This window comes from Poecilia reticulata, chromosome 3 (assembly GCF_904066995.2).
Source record: "Poecilia reticulata chromosome 3, P_reticulata-male-v2, whole genome shotgun sequence".
Classification (NCBI taxonomy): Eukaryota; Metazoa; Chordata; class Actinopteri; order Cyprinodontiformes; family Poeciliidae; genus Poecilia; species Poecilia reticulata.
In genome coordinates this window covers 34,999,697-35,018,781 of record NC_088832.1, presented here as the reverse complement: position 1 = coordinate 35,018,781, position 19,085 = coordinate 34,999,697, and the positions used below count along the sequence as shown (strand labels likewise).

Here is a 19,085-nt window from a genome sequence, read left to right as displayed (position 1 = left end):
CTGAAGCTTCATGTTGTGAGGATCTTGTGACAATGCAGTTGGTTTTCCTTCCAGTTTGGGTCCTAAACCTAAACACAGAGGCCCGACTGCGGCTGCAGTTAGTTAATAGAATGAATGACACACAAAAAAAAGGATTTCAGCAAGAAAACTGGAGCCAAGCTTCAAGACGTGATGCGGAAAAGAAGCTTTCATCTGCACCTTGTTCAGAACTATGCAGATGAATAACTATGAATGCCTTTCAGATTTATTAAATCACTACGGACTAAGCAGCGGCGTGTGAATGCTCCTTAAAGCCGATGGACTGGTGTGTTTCTATCTACCATGACGTTAAAGGGAAAGCAGGAAGTTGTCATTCTGTCATGAATGCTTTGTGTCGTATCGAAGGAGATCTTCAGTTTTCTGCTCTGAATCCACTTCATACTCTGATCGGCTCAAATAACTCAGGTTTTCCATTCCGCTCAGACGCTCTGGTGTTCATAGCCGCCTGTCTGAGGACCTTACTGGGCCCCACCAACACACGACGCTGATGAAGACGTTCGATTCAGAAACGCCGTTCAACTTTAATGGAATTCCTCCATTATACACACATGGCCCAGTTCTGGCTAATGCTGTACATCTGGGGCCGCTCTCCACACTCTGAATATTCATGAGAAACTTTGTGCAGCCAGAGGGAGACAAAACAATCCATGGAGGACCTGAAGAGGAGCTGTGAGCTCGTGTCTGGCGGCTCTGATTGGAGCTAAACCTTTTTTAAACAAGGAGTGAAAACTGATCTCAGTCCACCAGGACTCATCAACTATTTACGCTCTGCAAGATGTGAAGATCAAAGAGCCATTGTGATCAAATTAGTATCAAGCAGAACCTGTTCAGACTTTTACTACTTCACAAAACTAAGTTTATCATTTATCTGACATGAGTTCATTCATCAGACATGAATGGGAGGACGGTCAGGACGGCGGCGGCGCCCTGAGGGACTCCTCACCAAAAGCCCGGGATAAACGAGGCAGCAGACTCATCTCAGGAGAGCAGGTGGCTGGACTGAAGGCAACAAACCAAACTAATTTCACCGGGCTGAGCGGCATCTGGCCGCCTCGACGACAAGATGAACGCTGACGGCAGAATCCAGTCAAATCAGGACGAATCCCTCAGGCAGGTTTTCTAATCCCTCCAAAACTCATTTAGGTTTAATGAGGAGGAAGAATATGTGAACACTTTGAGTAAACATGTCTAAAAAGTTACAGAAAGATTAGAAAATGTGTTAAAAACATAAGAAGTAACTGATTTAATAACTGCTGGGCAACATGTTAATTACTGTAAAATAAATACAACCTGAGTTTTTTCTGGACTTTTTTAAAGCTGGAAGAGGTACTTCCTGTTTCCCATTCAACACGAGAAAGACAAGAAAACCTTTAAAAAAGCATCAATCTTAGTGTTAATCTGAGTGTTCAGCATCAATCTGAGTGTTCAGCATTAATCTGAGTGTTCAGCATTAATCTGAAGCATTAATCTGAGTGTTCAGCATTAATCTGAAGCATTAATCTGAGTGTTCAGCATTAATCTGAAGCATTAATCTGAGTGTTCAGCATTAATCTGAGTGTTCAGCATTAATCTGAGTGTTCAGCATTAATCTGAGTGTTCAGCATTAATCTGAGTGTTCAGCATTAATCTGAGTGTTCAGCATTAATCTGAAGCATTAATCTGAGTGTTCAGCATTAATCTGAAGCATTAATCTGAGTGTTCAGCATTAATCTGAGGGTTCAGCATTAATCTGAGGGTTCAGCATTAATCTGAGTGTTCAGCATTAATCTGAGTGTTCAGCATTAATCTGAAGCATTAATCTGAGTGTTCAGCATTAATCTGAAGCATTAATCTGAGTGTTCAGCATTAATCTGAAGCATTAATCTGAGTGTTCAGCATTAATCTAAGTGTTCAGCATTAATCTGAGTGTTCAGCATTAATCTGAGTGTTCAGCATTAATCTGAGGCATTAATCTGAGTGTTCAGCATTAATCTGAGTGTTCAGCATTAATCTGAAGCATTAATCTGAGTGTTCAGCATTAATTTGAGTGTTCAGCATTAATCTGTCTCTTCCTCAGCGTTGCAGCTTCGTCCTCCAGGATCTCCGTCTGATGAACGGAGCCGTTGGAGCTGCAGCAGAAACGTGGAGCTCAGAGCGCAGCCAGACGACGAGCTGCAGCTCCACAAACACTGCAGTTTGTTTTCCTTCCTTTGGTTTCCGTTTTGTTGTGCATCAGATCCTCCAGGCCGTTGTTGGAGCAGCAGGCTGCGTCTCTTCACGTGTTTACTGATTGTTCAGGCACTGATTGTTTCACCACCTGCCCACTTCTTCAGCAGAGCAGGCCGTCCCTCAGCCTCCTGCGGCTCCGAGGCGCATTCAGAGCGGCTCCGGGTTAAAACGACAGGAACATAAAAGACTAAATCACCTCTTTACATGTCAGAGAGAGCAGAACAGGAAGGTTGTTTCTAATAAATCACCTCGTTAACTAAAAGCTGTAAGTTCCAGCTTACACTAAAGACATCAACAGCAAAGAGTTGAAGAATTTAAACTGGCCAAGATAAAGGAACCCAATTTCAAGGCCGCAGATGGAACAACTTGATGTTCCAACACCTGGAGGCTGTTTTATCTTAATTCATCAGTTAAGCTGATTAGAAAACGGACCAGAGTTGTTGGAAATTCGACGTTCCTGTGGAATCACAGCAGGAGGTCAGGCGAGCCGACGTGAAATTGGCTGGAGAAGCGAATCAATGTGTCAGAGATAAGAGAGGAGGGATTACAGCTGGGAACTAAATCACTCGGTTCGACCTCCAGAACGACGAGGGAATCCTGGAACTTTTCCAGGGAAGAGGATCCGACCTGACGTCATGCCGCTGAGGACGGAGGCTGCAGATCCGATTCCTCTAACTGACAGAACGGGTTTCAGCCCAGCAACCACGGCCGATAAAACCCAGCAAGAACTGAGAAAAACGTCTAAAACAAAACATCCGTCTGCACAAAGGGAAAGAGCTGCTGGGTTTCCTCCGGCACCCGGAGCTCAACTCCACAGATTCAACGTCCTGCAGCGTCTTTAAGATCGGAGTCTGACTGAAGGAGCCAGCGCCGTTATTACTCCAGACTTTGTAATAATTTATTGCCCTTTGCACTTTTACTTCCAGCTTCTGCTCACTTGCAGTCAGGAAACTCTTCTTCTTCTTCCTGTGGATAAATCCTCGTGTTTCTTGGTGCAACAGAGTGAAGCATCAGGATCGTTCTGAGTTTCTGCTCCGGTGAGAACAACCAGAACTTCCTCCGTTTCCTGATCCTCCCCTGAGAGTCTGGGATGAGATCAGCTGCAAGGCGTTCAGATTAAACTGCATTTATTCACATGTGATCCTCTGCTGTAATTAAAGTGTCCAATCAGCATCTACTTGATTCAATCATCAGGTTCATTTCACTGCTGTTCCTTCAAACTGCAACAAACTTTAATCCAGATTAAACCTTAAATTGGATTAGAAGTCTGCTGGGTTTATAGTTTAAAGTCATCAGATTCCTACCAGGAACTCACAGAACCTCAAACATCCAGTGATCTGCAGGAGGCAGGACTGAGGATGATTAACTGGATTAATCACGATGAACCGGTTATTGAAATAATCGTCCACTGATGTAGTAATCGATCAACCACTACTGGGCTAAAGAAGGCCATTTGGTGAAAGGACAACATTCAGCTGCAACTAAACTAAAACTGTACAAAATTGTTTCATGAGGAAGAGGAGGAGGAGGAGGAAGAGGAGGAGGAAGAGTTTCCCGTCAGGCAGAGCGGCATATGGAAGCGTCTCCTGTTCGCTTGGTGATACATGAGCTGTGACAAACGCGACCCGCAGACGGACTCTTACAAACGGGCATGCAGCCACGGACATGTCCATATGCGTCCTCTCTACACACACACACACACACACACACACACACACACACACACACACACACACAGGGCAGTGAGGTGTCGGGCCGAGCTGCAGCCTCGTGGTTCTGCTCCATCACAGCAGTGCTTGACGCCTCATTAACCTCCTCAGACTCGGTCAGCGCTCCAGTCGGCGCGACGGAACCAGGTTCTGTTCATTAATGAGTCAGAACCTCAGAATGGAGACGCTTGGGAATCACGTCGACTCCTGATGAGACTCACACCTCGTCTACCTGCTGACAGCAGAAGCAGAACTGCAGCGGCTCGGTGGCGACAGCTGAAAATATTCGGTCATTTGGGCCAAATGTCCGGCGCGGTCATCCGGCTGCAGAGGAACCATGTGACTCCGTGGAGGTGCAGAGGGAGGAAGGGTCTCTGAGCCGGACCGCCCTCCGTCTGCCGCTCTGCTCTGATCGCTTCCCAAAAAACAACATTATTCATCATGACCTTCCAGTCCACACCAGAATTAAAGCTCAAAGTGTTGGCAGAAATATTCTGAATTTAAGCTCCATGTTTGTTTAATTTTGAAATCTGTTCAGAAAGAAGGAATGGAAATCATCTGATTTTCCTCCCAGAAGTTTGGACTGTGTGCAGGAAACACAGATGTTTCAGGAGTTTAACTGCAGAATTAAGAATGTCACTACCTTACCTGTTTATTATTTTCAGCAGATACGTTATTGTTTTCTTTTGGTATTGCAGATTGCTGCTGTTGCCTATTATGCTCCCACAAAGTGCATTTGTTTTGTAGTTGGATGCTCTCAAGGAAGAGGTCATCTTTTAGAGATGGAGTTGTAGCACGAACAGTGCAGAACCAGAACAGTTTATAGCTCCTTATTTTTATTAGATTATTGGGCACAGCCTTAGGACTGGGTTAGGGCAATGTGGGATTTGTTTTTCTTTTGTCTAACATTATTTTGTGTTTCTACTCATTTGGTTTGCATTTGTTTTTGATTCCAATTGCTTCTAGTCTTGTCCTGGGTTTGAGCTTTATTGAGTTTTTAATTAGAATAATAAAGTCTACTTTTAATATTGTAAGAGAATGTATAAATAAAAATATATTTTGTATACTATTTCTGTTTCATCATTCTCAGCAAGACCTACCTGGGTATTATTAATAAGGAAACTCTAAGCCACTTGATATTTCAGTGGTCTACCAGTTGGCTTTAGAGCCACGTCCTCAGTCACAATCCGGGTTCTTTCCACCGTGTTACATGACTTTTTCAACAACAATTCTCAGGTTTTAGTTCCTTTAATGCTTATTTAAGTAAACTGGCAAAATCAAAACAAACTGGTCCGATTTCAGCAAAAAGGCCATGAAGACGTTCTTTAAGACCTGCCTTAATAAAGCAATGAGAAAATAACCAAAATAAAATATGACATTTTACATATAATTATTGTGCCGATAGTACAACATAGCTTTAGGGCCACATTTCATAATATTTTGACTTTATTCTCATAATTAGTCAAAATTATCTTACACTCATTACTAAAGATTTGTGAATTTTTCAGAAAAGTGAAAATGGTTTTGTTTTCATCGTTGGTGGTGAATATATTATAAAACAGACGTAAAAATAAAAATCTGATTTATACTTCGCGGCACTTCGTTACCAGAAAAAAACGCTACTTTCTTAAGAACAAATTAATATCAAGTAATATTATTTATAAAACCTAAGCTATATTGAAATACTGCCCTTCTGCTTAGACAAGAAATTTGCAGTTGGTAAATTTTTCAAAACTAAAAATCAGATGTTTACTTTGTGACGCTTGGTTACCAGAAACGCGCTCGTCTCTTAGCAACAGGTTAACAACACATGTTATTGTTCAAAAAACATAAGATTTCTTCTGAAAAACTTCTTAACTTACTGTCATGATGTGGTGATTGAGAGGTGGTGAGGACGAACGCAGGTTGTGAAGAAAATGATGCCTTTAATGGTGAAGCTCAAACAGTCCAATAGAGCAGTGTTTTTCAACCTTTTTTGACCCAAGGTACGTTATTTTAATTGAAAAAATCTCGAGGCACCACCACCAACCAAAAATGGAAACAAAGATACTCTGTAGCCGCCTATATTACATATATATTACATATATAGTCATTCTTATCAAAGTCTCTTGAATAGGAATCAAATAAACACAAAAATGCATTTTTATCACATTTTACATTGAAGAAATTGAAGAAAGACAAAGCTCTTCCTCCACAGCTCTCAGTCTCTCTCTGGTTTTAGTTTTTATAGTAGCCAGACTAGAGAAGCTCATTTCACACAGACATGTTGTGGGAAATGGACTCATGTTCTTTCCAACTACTGCTGAGCTTCACTGTCTTTTCCATCACTGTCTTGCTAGATTCAATGCTACCTGTAACATTCCTGCATCACTAATTCTCTTGTTTTAATGTAAAATGCTCTGTACCTACTGCCATCTAGTGGTGAGAACATTACATGACTACGCCGTTGCTACTACTACAGCAGATACTCGAAGATGGCATTATTTGCAGATAATTCATTTTCAAAAAATGTTTTAAAATCAATTACCGTATTTTTCGGACTAGAGCGCACCATACTAGCACCTTCAAATAAAACAAAAAACAAAAAACAAAAAAAAAAAAAAAACTGGAAGCTGCTCTCGATTTTCCATCAGGACCCAGCAGAGGGCAGCAGAGGGCCTCGTCCTAATAAATCTGCTGGACGCAGCACTCCGCCTCCAAAGCCGAACCATGGTTTCCTTCACACCGAGCTTATAAGTGCAGCGGCTCTATTTCCCTCCTGTTGTGCCAGATCGACAGCCCTCAACTTAAAAGCTGCATGATATGAGTTTGAAAACATTTCTCTGTCGTGCCTGATGCTTAAAAATACCCCTGAACAGGTTGAAATTTAGCACGTTCTAATTTTAATTTACAATTTTGACTTCTAATGATTCACTTCCTGCTAGAGAGCCCCCTGGTGGTTGAAGAAAAATACACAGCAAAGCCACATCGGGCTACAATCCGCATGGTTCAAAGCTTAGGAAAAAAGTAGCAGCTTATAGTCCGGAAAATACGGTACCATAGGTGAAATTTAATAATTTCCACGGCACACCTGACGATCACTCACGGCACACTAGTGTGCCGCGGAACAGTGGTTGAAAAACACTGCAATAGAGAGTTTAGCGCACAGCTAATTACCGGTAGCAACTGATACACAGGACTGAAAACGAGCGCTAACGCTAACCAGGACTTCGCAGTTCTACTGGAGAGCATATGGGTGCGGTCACACTGCAGCCTGAAGTGACTCAATTCCGAGTTTTTTGGCAATTCAGATTTTTTTGCCAGGCCGTTCACACTGCCAGTAAATGCGACCTGTATGTGTTCTGCAGTATAAACGGGCAAACGACCTGAAAGTGTCCCGCATGCGCAGTAGAGGGCGCTATAGCCGCAGCGTTCTAAATGTTCTGCCAACCGCCATAAAAAGAAGAAGAGCTCAGAGTTTACGGAAGTAAACATGGAGGCTAACGGTGGAGCTTAGCTTACACATTTGAAGTTGTTATCCGGCCGCAGCAGCATATTAACAACTTAATCATTATATAGTTCGTCATAGTTGTTTTTCTTCCCACTTGCGCGTATCAGGACGCAGAATAGTGAGATTTATTGAGAATCAGTGACTCAGAAAAATGCGGTCTGGACGTTATGGTCGCATTTGAATCGGATACGTATCGGTTATGGTTCACATTCGGAAAAAGAATCTGACCTGTGCTGTTCACACTGCCATGAAAAGATCGGATACAGGTCGCATTACGTCAAAAAAAAATCGGAATTGGGTCACTTCAGGCTGCAGTGTGAACGCATAGACGTAAAACAACTGACATAAGACGAGGACCCGACAAGAGACAAAGACAACAGGTGGGTTTAAATACACAGGGAGGGAAATCAGGAAAACTAGACACAGCTGGGATCAAACAGGGAGGACAGGACATCAGAGACTCAACAGGGAAACAAGGGCACAAGAAAAACCAAGAAATAAATACACAGAAACACAGATCGCCACACTTACTACATAAGAATTATGCAGTTGGTGAATTTTACAGAAAAGTTAATTTTTATTTTTTTTTTATCATTGGTGGTGAATATATTATAAATAGACATTCAGCACAAAAGTAAAAATCTGATTTATACTTCGTAGCACTTCGCTATCGGAATGAAAAAGCTCATCTCTTAACACCAAATTAATTACTGCTTATAAAACATCAGCTCTTTTGAAATACTGCTTATCTGTGTAGGTACAAGACATTTACAGTTGGTGAATTTTGCAAAAGTAAAAATGTGATGTTTACTTCGTGGCACTTGGTTACCAGAAAACCAAGTCATCTCATCTCTTAGCAACAGACCAACAACAAATACTGTTATTGTTCAAAAAACAATCTTCTGTTCTACTTATCTCACACTCCTTACTGCATAGCAAGTTGGTGAATTTTGCAGAAAAGTTAAAATACGTATATTTTTTGTCATTGGTGGTGAGTATATTATGAAACATGTTAGTCTGTAGTGTGTGTTTTCTGCCAAGATGGCGTCTCTGTAGTTCTAACTAGAGGCTCTGCTGTCCTCTGTAGGAATTTAATGTTCCGCCATCTTTGTAGTTCTCTACATCTCTGCCCTCCTCAGTGACCTGTTGCTATGGTAATTAATCCTTTCTGACAACTGTGATGTGAGAGAGACACAGAGGTGGAGGCAAAATTATAACGGCGTCAGAATTTGTTTTGATTTGAATTTGGCTCGCTTTTTTTTTTTGCTAATTATGTCGCCGTGGTTACTCAAAATGCCAACAGAAGTAGTATGCCGAGATCTAGCGTCATGTTTTGATATATATACTGGGGGTCACGCAGCTGCAGTGACAGTGAAAGGAAGCGGCAGTTATTCTGAGGAGTAGAGTAATGCATGGAATGTCATGTTGCCACGGCAGGCCCCAGTAATATTTGGTTATAAAGTTATTTAATAAAAGGAAGACGTCTGTCTGCAAGGAAGCAGACTAGAGAAGAATCAGGATTCTGCTCAGTTCAGAATAAACCACTGAGCTGAGGGGTTTGGCTTCCTTCCACCTTGTTAACTTTCTGCAGTTTCCTCTGAGCTACTGTCAGGTAAAACCAAGATGGCGGCGAACCCCCGCTCTCTGCTCCAGTGAGTCATCACGATGAGCGGCGTCACGCGTCCTCCGCCCAACGCAGCAGATGAGGCGTGGTAAGGAGGCCAACACACAGCGGAGTTCCTCCACTTTCTCTGCAGTCTAAATGGAGCGTAATGGGCCCATTCTCTCTCTCCTCTCCTTGTTTTATCTGCTCCGTCACCCACCGCCCCGCCTCCACCCTCCACCCCTCCGCCCGTCTCCCCTGATGATCCTCATTTCTCAGCGAAGGACTGAACTCTTTTATCCCCCAGAAGCAGATAATTAATTAACTGCAGCTCCGGTTAGCTGCTCCACTTCAGGCTGCAGGTTTTGCAGATCTGTTGGCACCGTTTTCTAGATTCTAGCTCTAGAATATGACAGTTGGAGCAGCTCTGTTGTTCTTTTTCTAGAGTTTTCTTAATTTTTTGTTGTTTTATTTATTGCATGTTTGGACAATTATTCCCTCTGGATCTGGATGCTGAGCAGCTAGAAAGATTTGTTTTGTTTTGTTTATGTCTTTACTTTTGGATAGATATGATGCGTTACCACGGCAACGGGTGTTTTTACAACTGGGAACAGCTGATTAACATAACAAAAGCTCAGATAATGTCTGAGGAGTTGAAAATGAGGCAGAGAGAAGGAGGAAGGTGAAACCATCAGATGATCGATTCCCCTACTCCAACGTCTCTCTGGCAAAAGCAAAGGAGGCGGGTCAGCAGAGCGTCCAGGGCGTGTTGCAGTGGAATATCATCTACTGAGCTGTTAGCATGTCACGCAGCAGCATATATATATATATATATATATATATATATATATCTTTGTGTGTGCTTTGGAGTTTCTGTGCTGATAAATTTTTTTGCGAAGCGATAAAAGCTGGTAGCTCTTGAATTGCTACAAAATAAAGCTGTATTTCCTCCCTCAGCCCACTGGCTGCAATGTTGACACCTAAATCCTGAACATCATGGCATGGAGAGCATCCCAGTTTTCCATGTCTGGCATATAACCATTCATTTTATCTTTTAAACTGGTTCTATTGATCCTGTGTCCAGACAGAGGGATAATCAGTAGCCCAGCATCATGACCTGTTTGTTCTGAAGATCCTGCAGCTTCTCTTCCTAACCTGGCGCCTCCTCACCCTGACTCTCATACTGACAGGAGGAACCACAGAGCTCTGTTAGGTAAAAGCTCATCTTCTGAAGTTGGGATATTTTTCCTCCAACAGATTCCAGAGGAATCACCTCAAACCAGATGTTGGGCTGGATTTTATTGCTGTCATTTGTGAATGTTAGCTTCTCATTTTCAACAGTGGAGCTATAAAGATTATAATTTTGGAGAAAATCTCATTAACATAAATATTTCCACTAAATAAGAGGCAAAACAAATTAGTTTGATATAGAGGAAAAGCCTCTCAGACTCCGAGCTCAAAACACCAAACTATTTTTTCTATTAGGCAATTAATTTAATTTCACATAATTATCGCGGTGGAGGCCATTTGTTTGTTAGATACTTAATGAAACATATTTACCGTGTTTGTTGTGAATGACGTATAATAACAGACGAACGAGGTAATTAGTCCAAGTTTGTCGTTTATTGAACGTTCAGAAACTACAGCGGCTTTGATGAGCCACAGCAAAGATAAAACAACCTGAACAGGTGATCAACTCAAAACCACTCACACCTTTTTACTCTCCGTCTCTCTCTGTCGTTTAAGCACAGCCGTTGCTATGGCAACCTCCTGCGCTCCACAAGCCGACCAGAGGTTACGTTAAAAACAACATTCAGTCCGTTACAATACTAGGTTTGCAGGCTTGTTATTTATTTTGTGATCATTAATAATCCTCTCATGAACACAGCGGTGGTTGATTAGTTATTTTTAATCTCCTGCTCTGCTGGTTATTTTGGTAATGAACCGAAACGCACAGAATTGCGCATCACCTTGTTGAAACAATAATCACTGAGATTATTATTGTTGTTGGGTCAATTTGAGCACGTTATGTTTTATTGTTGTTGTTGTTCTTTAATAAAATTACGAACGTTTTGATAAGCCAGTCAGAGGACGTGCTGCTCTCAGCGTCACGGCGACGTTCAGTTTGTCTCCTGATGCCGAGATCGACTCAAAACCATCCACATATTGCACCGCTGCTCTAGCAAAGCACGAAGAGTTCAGAAACAATATGAAATGATAAAAAAGGCTATTTTTTAAGTGATTAAGTCGTGTTTTAGATTGTTCTTGAAAAACTAATCAGTCATGGCTGATTAGTTTGTGAACTCACGGCTGCACGGTGAATCCAGGGATTTTTTTACAGCAGAGCCGCTCCTCTCTGCCGTACCCCATTACTTTCACCCCTGAATATGAGTAACATTTAATCTCCCTTTGGGATAATAAAGTATTTTATAATTGAATGTTAAAGCTGATGGGAAAGCAGAGCTGAAGACTGAGACACGTTTCTGCTCAGGCTTCAGCATTTTCAACAAGTCAAAACCAAACATTTCTGAAACTGGTTGGTTTCATGAAGCAGCATCGTCTCCACAGCTTTGATTTCCAAAACATGAGTAAATACTTTTAAATAACTTTAAATCAGTTTGAGCTCCATAGATAAAAATCTGTGGCTCATCAACAGGAGGTTTCTGATCATTCTGGTCTCCATCGCCGTTGACCTCTGACCTCGTCATTATGCGCTGATGCAAAGCGGTTATTGCTCCTCCACCCTTCCTGTTCTCTGGCTGCAGAGCCGCAGCGGACAGACGAAGCGTTGCTTTAATAACGGCTGACAGATAAAACGGGTTTCAGCCTGGAGAAAACTGGGAGCCGCAGCAGATAAAGAATCTGTGAGTGGATCAAATCAGAAACAGAACCGCTGCGTTTGGACTTCATTAGAGCAGCGCTTCAGCTCGGCGAGCGTCAGGGACGGATCCGTTTATCTGATCGGTCCTCACTGTCCGCCGCCGCCGTCCTGCTGCAGTCTGACTTGTTTACAAAGGATGATGGGTAATATTTAACCAGAGGAACTTTCCTGTCTGATGCTAAAACTGAGCAAACAACAAACTGTTCAGTCTAAAATAGCAAAAAAACTACAAAAATTAAGCTTTTGATTTTATAATTCGACTGACTCCGGGTCCGACTGATCCATGGAGGCAAATATGGCCGTGGTTGCCATGGTAACTCTGTGTCAAAGCACCGCAGAAGTATTATGTATGTGTTGCAGTTTTATGACCATGTTAGGCCAACATTAGTGGAGAACAAACAAACTTTGGGTTCTTTAACCAAACCAGAACCACTGGTCAAACAGGCAAACCCTCAACTGGACAAACTTCAAAATGGGAAAGAAAAGGAAACATAACATTCACGTCGATCCTCAGAAGTCAGGAAACGGCAACAGAAATGTTGTTAAAAGTGTCTGTTTCTGCCACAGTGGCTGTTTCTAATCCCCGTCTGCGTTTTGCAGTAAAATTGCTCACATCTGTTCACATCTTCGATGGCAGAGGAAACACAAACTCATTCAGTTAGAAGGAAAAAAAATCTGTGAATTTGGCAGATAGTTAAAGAAAAGCAATCCCAGGCCTCATCTGTGAGGCTGTTTCTGTTCGTACGGCTGCAACCTGCAGATCTATTAACCGTCCGGCCCGATTAGATGAGAAAACAAGCCGGGATGAGCTGCCAGGCGGCGGGCGGCGAGGACGCTAACGCTGCCGTTGGTTTGAGCTGGAGTCTCAACGCGCTCATTTCTGGCTGAATGCAGCCAAACCAAATCAGAGCGCCGGCCTGAGCGCAGACAAACAATGACGAATTTCATCTTCATCTCCATCTGAGACTCTCCACATGATTACTGCATTCATTCCAAACCGTCAGCTCCAATAACCGTCCCAGAAAACCTCAATCACCGTTTTCAACGTCCACAGATTTCTATCATGGAGGAGCCTCAACGGGGCTCATGCTGCACAAACCACATTAACGCACGTCACATATTTAACATGCGTGAAAGGAATTAGTGGGACGAAGGCAAAAAGCAAACACTAATTAAACTTTGCTTATCCGACAGCCGGAGCAGCGAGGAGTGACACGTGGAGTTTAGCAAACTCATCAGCATAAATACGTTAAAATCTACTTTAACTTCTGCATAATGAACACTGATCTGCATCAGGGCCGTCGACCTTCAGCTGCTTCTGCAGGAAACTAAAACTACTCAACTCATTTACATCACTTATGTTATTGTGTTTTACATCCTGAGGCATGTCAGCAGCAATTTCCCTCAGTTTTCTTGTAACCTTACCAGGGAAGTGACCTTTCGGTTCGCTGACATTTATAAGGTGGATTTCTCTGTAATCTCTGGCTAAAGGATAAAACCACCGATAATAACTGAAAATTACAAAGTGAAAGCTGAGAGTATCGAGGCAAACGGGAAATATGACAACTGAAACCAGAAAGAGGGAAAAACCTCAAAACTCCTCAGATTCTTGTTAGAAGAGTTTCTGCAGAGGCTCCAGGTTTCCATGAAGAAATGATGATGCAAGAACACAGAGATGGTTTTATTTACACTGGGAAAATGACCTGCATGGTTGGTTTCTTTTAAATGAGTCGGTTTCTTTTAAATGAGTCGGTTTCTTTTAAATGAGTCGGTTTCTTTTAAATGAGTCGGTTCCTTTTAAATGAGTCGGTTTCTTTTAAATGAGTCGGTTCCTTTTAAATGAGTCGGTTTCTTTTAAATGAGTCGGATTCTTTTAAATGAGTCGGATTCTTTTAAATGAGTCGGTTTCTTTTAAATGAGTCGGTTCTTTTAAATGAGTCGGTTTCTTTTAAATGAGTCGGTTTCTTTTAAATGAGTCGGATTCTTTTAAATGAGTCGGATTCTTTTAAATGAGTCGGTTCCTTTTAAATGAGTCGGATTCTTTTAAATGAGTCGGTTTCTTTTAAATGAGTCGGATTCTTTTAAATGAGTCGGATTCTTTTAAATGAGTCGGTTCCTTTTAAATGAGTCGGATTCTTTTAAATGAGTCGGTTTCTTTTAAATGAGTCGGTTCCTTTTAAATGAGTCGGTTTCTTTTAAATGAGTCGGATTCTTTTAAATGAGTCGGTTCCTTTTAAATGAGTCGGATTCTTTTAAATGAGTCGGATTCTTTTAAATGAGTCGGATTCTTTTAAATGAGTCGGTTTCTTTTAAATGAGTCGGATTCTTTTAAATGAGTCGGTTTCTTTTAAATGAGTCGGATTCTTTTAAATGAGTCGGATTCTTTTAAATGAGTCGGATTCTTTTAAATGAGTCGGATTCTTTTAAATGAGTCGGTTCCTTTTAAATGAGTCGGTTCCTTTTAAATGAGTCGGTTCCTTTTAAATGAGTCGGTTCCTTTTAAATGAGTCGGTTCCTTTTTAAATGAGTCGGTTCCTTTTAAATGAGTCGGATTCTTTTAAATGAGTCGGATTCTTTTAAATGAGTCGGATTCTTTTAAATGAGTCGGTTCCTTTTAAATGAGTCGGATTCTTTTAAATGAGTCGGTTTCTTTTAAATGAGTCGGATTCTTTTAAATGAGTCGGTTCCTTTTAAATGAGTCGGATTCTTTTAAATGAGTCGGTTCCTTTTAAATGAGTCGGTTTCTTTTAAATGAGTCGGTTCCTTTTAAATGAGTCGGTTCCTTTTAAATGAGTCGGATTCTTTTAAATGAGTCGGTTCCTTTTAAATGAGTCGGTTTCTTTTAAATGAGTCGGATTCTTTTAAATGAGTCGGATTCTTTTAAATGAGTCGGTTTCTTTTAAATGAGTCGGTTCCTTTTAAATGAGTCGGATTCTTTTAAATGAGTCGGATTCTTTTAAATGCGTCGGATTCTTTTAAATGCGTCGGATTCTTTTAAATGAGTCGGATTCTTTTAAATGAGTCGGATTCTTTTAAATGAGTCGGTTACTTTTAAATGAGTCGGTTCCTTTTAAATGAGTCGGTTTCTTTTAAATGCGTCGGATTCTTTTAAATGAGTCGGTTTCTTTTAAATGAGTCGGTTTCTTTTAAATGCGTCGGTTTCTTTTAAATGAGTCGGTTTCTTTTAAATGAGTCGGATTCTTTTAAATGAGTCGGTTTCTTTTAAATGAGTCGGTTTTTTTTAAATGAGTCGGTTTTTTTTAAATGAGTCGGTTCCTTTTAAATGAGTCGGTTTCTTTTAAATGCGTCGGTTTCTTTTAAATGAGTCGGTTTCTTTTAAATGAGTCGGTTTCTTTTAAATGAGTCGGTTTTTTTTAAATGAGTCGGTTTTTTTAAATGAGTCGGTTTCTTTTAAATGAGTCGGTTTCTTTTAAATGAGTCGGTTTCTTTTAAATGAGTCGGTTTTTTTTAAATGAGTCGGTTTCTTTTAAATGAGTCGGTTTCTTTTAAATGAGTCGGTTTCTTTTAAATGAGTCGGTTTCTTTTAAATGAGTCGGTTTTTTTTAAATGAGTCGGTTTCTTTTAAATGAGTCGGTTCCTTTTAAATGAGTCGGTTTCTTTTAAATGAGTCGGTTTTTTTTAAATGAGTCGGTTTCTTTTAAATGAGTCGGTTTCTTTTAAATGAGTCGGTTTCTTTTAAATGAGTCGGTTTCTTTTAAATGAGTCGGTTTTTTTTAAATGAGTCGGTTTCTTTTAAATGAGTCGGTTCCTTTTAAATGAGTCGGTTTCTTTTAAATGAGTCGGTTTTTTTTAAATGAGTCGGTTTCTTTTAAATGAGTCGGTTTCTTTTAAATGAGTCGGTTTCTTTTAAATGAGTCGGTTTCTTTTAAATGAGTCGTTTTCTTTTAAATGAGTCGGATTCTTTTAAATGAGTCGGATTCTTTTAAATGAGTCGGGTTTTTTTAAATGAGTCGGATTCTTTTAAATGAGTCGGATTCTTTTAAATGAGTCGGATTCTTTTAAATGAGTCGGATTCTTTTAAATGAGTCGGGTTTTTTTAAATGAGTCGGATTCTTTTAAATGAGTCGGATTCTTTTAAATGAGTCGGATTCTTTTAAATGAGTCGGATTCTTTTAAATGCGTCGGATTCTTTTAAATGAGTCGGGTTTTTTTAAATGAGTCGGATTCTTTTAAATGAGTCGGATTCTTTTAAATGAGTCGGATTCTTTTAAATGAGTCGGATTCTTTTAAATGAGTCGGATTCTTTTAAATGAGTCGGATTCTTTTAAATGAGTCGGGTTTTTTTAAATGAGTCGGATTCTTTTAAATGAGTCGGATTCTTTTAAATGAGTCGGTTTCTTTACCTTTAAGCAAAGTCAACAAGTGTTTTTTTAAACTGGGCTGCTTTTTATCCTCATATGAATCCGAGTTTTTACCATTTCATCCCGATGACAGGCAGATGGTTGGATGTTCAGGAATGACCCAGGAACCACCAGACAGCTGGGCGGTCCAACAGGAAATGACCTCATAGCACAGACGCTAACGCTAATGTCAATAACAGGTTAAATATCTTTATTGTTGATCTTGTATGTCTACTTCAATAATTTAGCAGCAGCTTTCATTTTGAATTTAAATGTTGCTTATTTTGTCAATATTTGATTAAAATGTGATTGTGACAAATTAAGCATGCTGTAATTATTAAAACATATCAATAATTTAAAGTCTACATTAGTTTAAAATGTAATAAAATCCATAAACCTGAGTGTGGAACCGCATGTGGTGAAACATCAGCGGTTCGACACGGAACCAGAGAGTCCAGTCTGGACTGCATCTGGGCCAAACGTTGGTTCTGAGCAGCACCAGAACAATGAACGTTTCTGACGGACATCAACCCAACCGTCTGCTGACCGATGACGGGCCCCGAGAGCACCAGAGGGGCCCCGAGAGCACCAGAGGGGCCACAGGAACACCAGAGGGGCCCCGAGAGCACCAGAGGGGCCACAAGAGCACCAGAGGGGCCCCGAGAGCACCAGAGGGGCCACAAGAGCACCAGAGGGGCCCCGAGAGCACCAGAGGGGCCACAAGAGCACCAGAGGGGCCCCGAGAGCACCAGAGGGGCCACAAGAGCACCAGAGGGGCCCCAAGAGCACCAGAGGGGCCCCGAGAGCACCAGAGGGGCCACAAGAGCACCAGAGGGGCCCCGAGAGCACCAGAGGGGCCACAAGAGCACCAGAGGAGCCACAAGAGCACCAGAGGGGGCACAAGAACACCAGAGGGGCCCCGAGAGCACCAGAGGAGCCACAAGAGCACCAGAGGGGCCCCGAGAGCACCAGAGGGGCCACAAGAGCACCAGAGGGGCCCCGAGAGCACCAGAGGGGCCACAAGAGCACCAGAGGGGCCACAAGAGCACCAGAGGGGCCACAAGAACACCAGAGGGGCCCCGAGAGCACCAGAGGGGCCCCGAGAGCACCAGAGGGGCCACAGGAACACCAGAAGGGCCACAAGAGCACCAGAGAGGCCACAAGAACACCAGAGGGGCCCCGAGAGCACCAGAGGGGCCACAAGAGCACCAGAGGGGCCCCGAGAGCACCAGAGGGGCCACAAGAGCACCAGAGGGGCCCCGAGAGCACCAGAGGGGCCACAAGAACACCAGAGGGGCCCCGAGAGCACCAGAGGGGCCACAAGAGCACCAGAGGGGCCCCGAGAGCACCAGAGGGGCCCCGAGAGCACCAGAGGGGCCACAAGAGCACCAGAGGGGCCCCGAGAGCACCAGAGGGGCCACAAGAGCACCAGAGGGGCCACAAGAGCACCAGAGGGGCCAAACCTCCAAAGCCCAGAGGCATCCAGGAAGTGTTTGACTCAGGATGGAGACACGTGTGTGTTTTGTGACACAAATGAACTTAAGCAGGTAAAAATTGGGCTCTGTGTGTGTGCGCGTGCGTGTGCATGTGGGTGCGTGTGCATGTGGGTGCGTGTGTGTGTGGGTGCGTGTGTGGGTGCGTGTGCATGTGGGTGCGTGTGTGGGTGCGTGTGCATGTGTGTGTGTGGTACAGTAAACTCGCTCTCCAGGCTCAGCTTCAGGTAGTGTGAAGCTTATTAGAGCTAATTGGATCTTTAAGTAGCTGCAGCTCGTTATCTGCAGACGTTCGGCTCCTGCAGGGTCTAATTTATCGTCATCTGAATGTGAAATACAAATCCCATGCCTGACTTTTGATTAAGCTCTCAAATTCTTGTTGTGTGACCAAATCCGACACGCAGTTTGGTTTAATTTCTAAAGGCATGACTTCATCTTGTTTAGCAAGTTTACTTTCTAATTATGGCACAAACTTCAGCCGTACCGTTCCGCACACACTGCTGTCTGTCTGGGATCCACAGGAAGACAACAGGACGTCTGGTACATAATTATCCAGGGTTTCCCTCAGTGTGTCATAAACACGATGGGCCACCAGCTGAAGCATCACTACTTTATTTATTTTAACAGTTTCTTACACACCGGTAGACGGTGAAGTCGGGTTGCGTTGGGTTTACAGTTGACACACTGAAGTGTCACATTCCCCTTAAAATGGCCTGTTTAAGGTTGCAGAGCAGCTTCACATGTACCGACATTTAAATCATCCCTCTATGAAGGCCGTCGTTTCAGAGACGACGGCACCAATGAGTCAAGAATAACAGCCTCAAGGTTTGATCGGCTGCTGCACGTTACACACAAACCTGCAGAAGTTCAGCTGCACACGCCGAGTTGTACAGGTTCATGTTGAGCTGCAGTCAGACGGATGTGAGCGTATACATCAGACTGAACAAATAATGACAGTGTGTGTGTTTATCTCACACTCCATGCTCTGGCTCTGTGTCCAAGTCGTCTCTACAGCTGCATCTTTCTATGAATCTTCATCAGGACCTTTTTCCCACTGCTGAGCAAAGAGTTTAGGATGAGACAGTCCAGCCATTAGGCCAACGGTCTCCAAACTGACCTGAGGTGTGATGTGCATGTGTGGATGACTGACCAGCGATGAGTCCAGGCTGGAAGCCACCTGGATGTAGACCGACTGCAAGGACAAGCGGGACTGAATGGACGGATGAATGTTTTTGGTAGAGAATAGAGACCGTCTAACTAGAAAACTCCTCAAAGAGCAAGTAACCAATCACATCCAGGTC

The 19,085-nt window shown here is 42.5% G+C and overlaps 1 protein-coding gene and 1 long non-coding RNA gene across 2 annotated transcripts in view; one reads left to right on the top strand and one right to left on the bottom strand.

The window, feature by feature from the left end:
• The window catches only part of LOC103463007 (SH3 and multiple ankyrin repeat domains protein 2), a 189,521-nt gene that overhangs the window by 150,392 nt on the left and 20,044 nt on the right, over positions 1-19,085 (bottom strand). The window lies entirely within an intron of this gene.
• On the top strand, positions 6,805-9,876 carry LOC103463009 (uncharacterized). The gene is made up of 3 exons (XR_533441.3): positions 6,805-7,826; positions 9,038-9,158; positions 9,329-9,876. It is a non-coding gene; the product is annotated as an uncharacterized LOC103463009 (long non-coding RNA).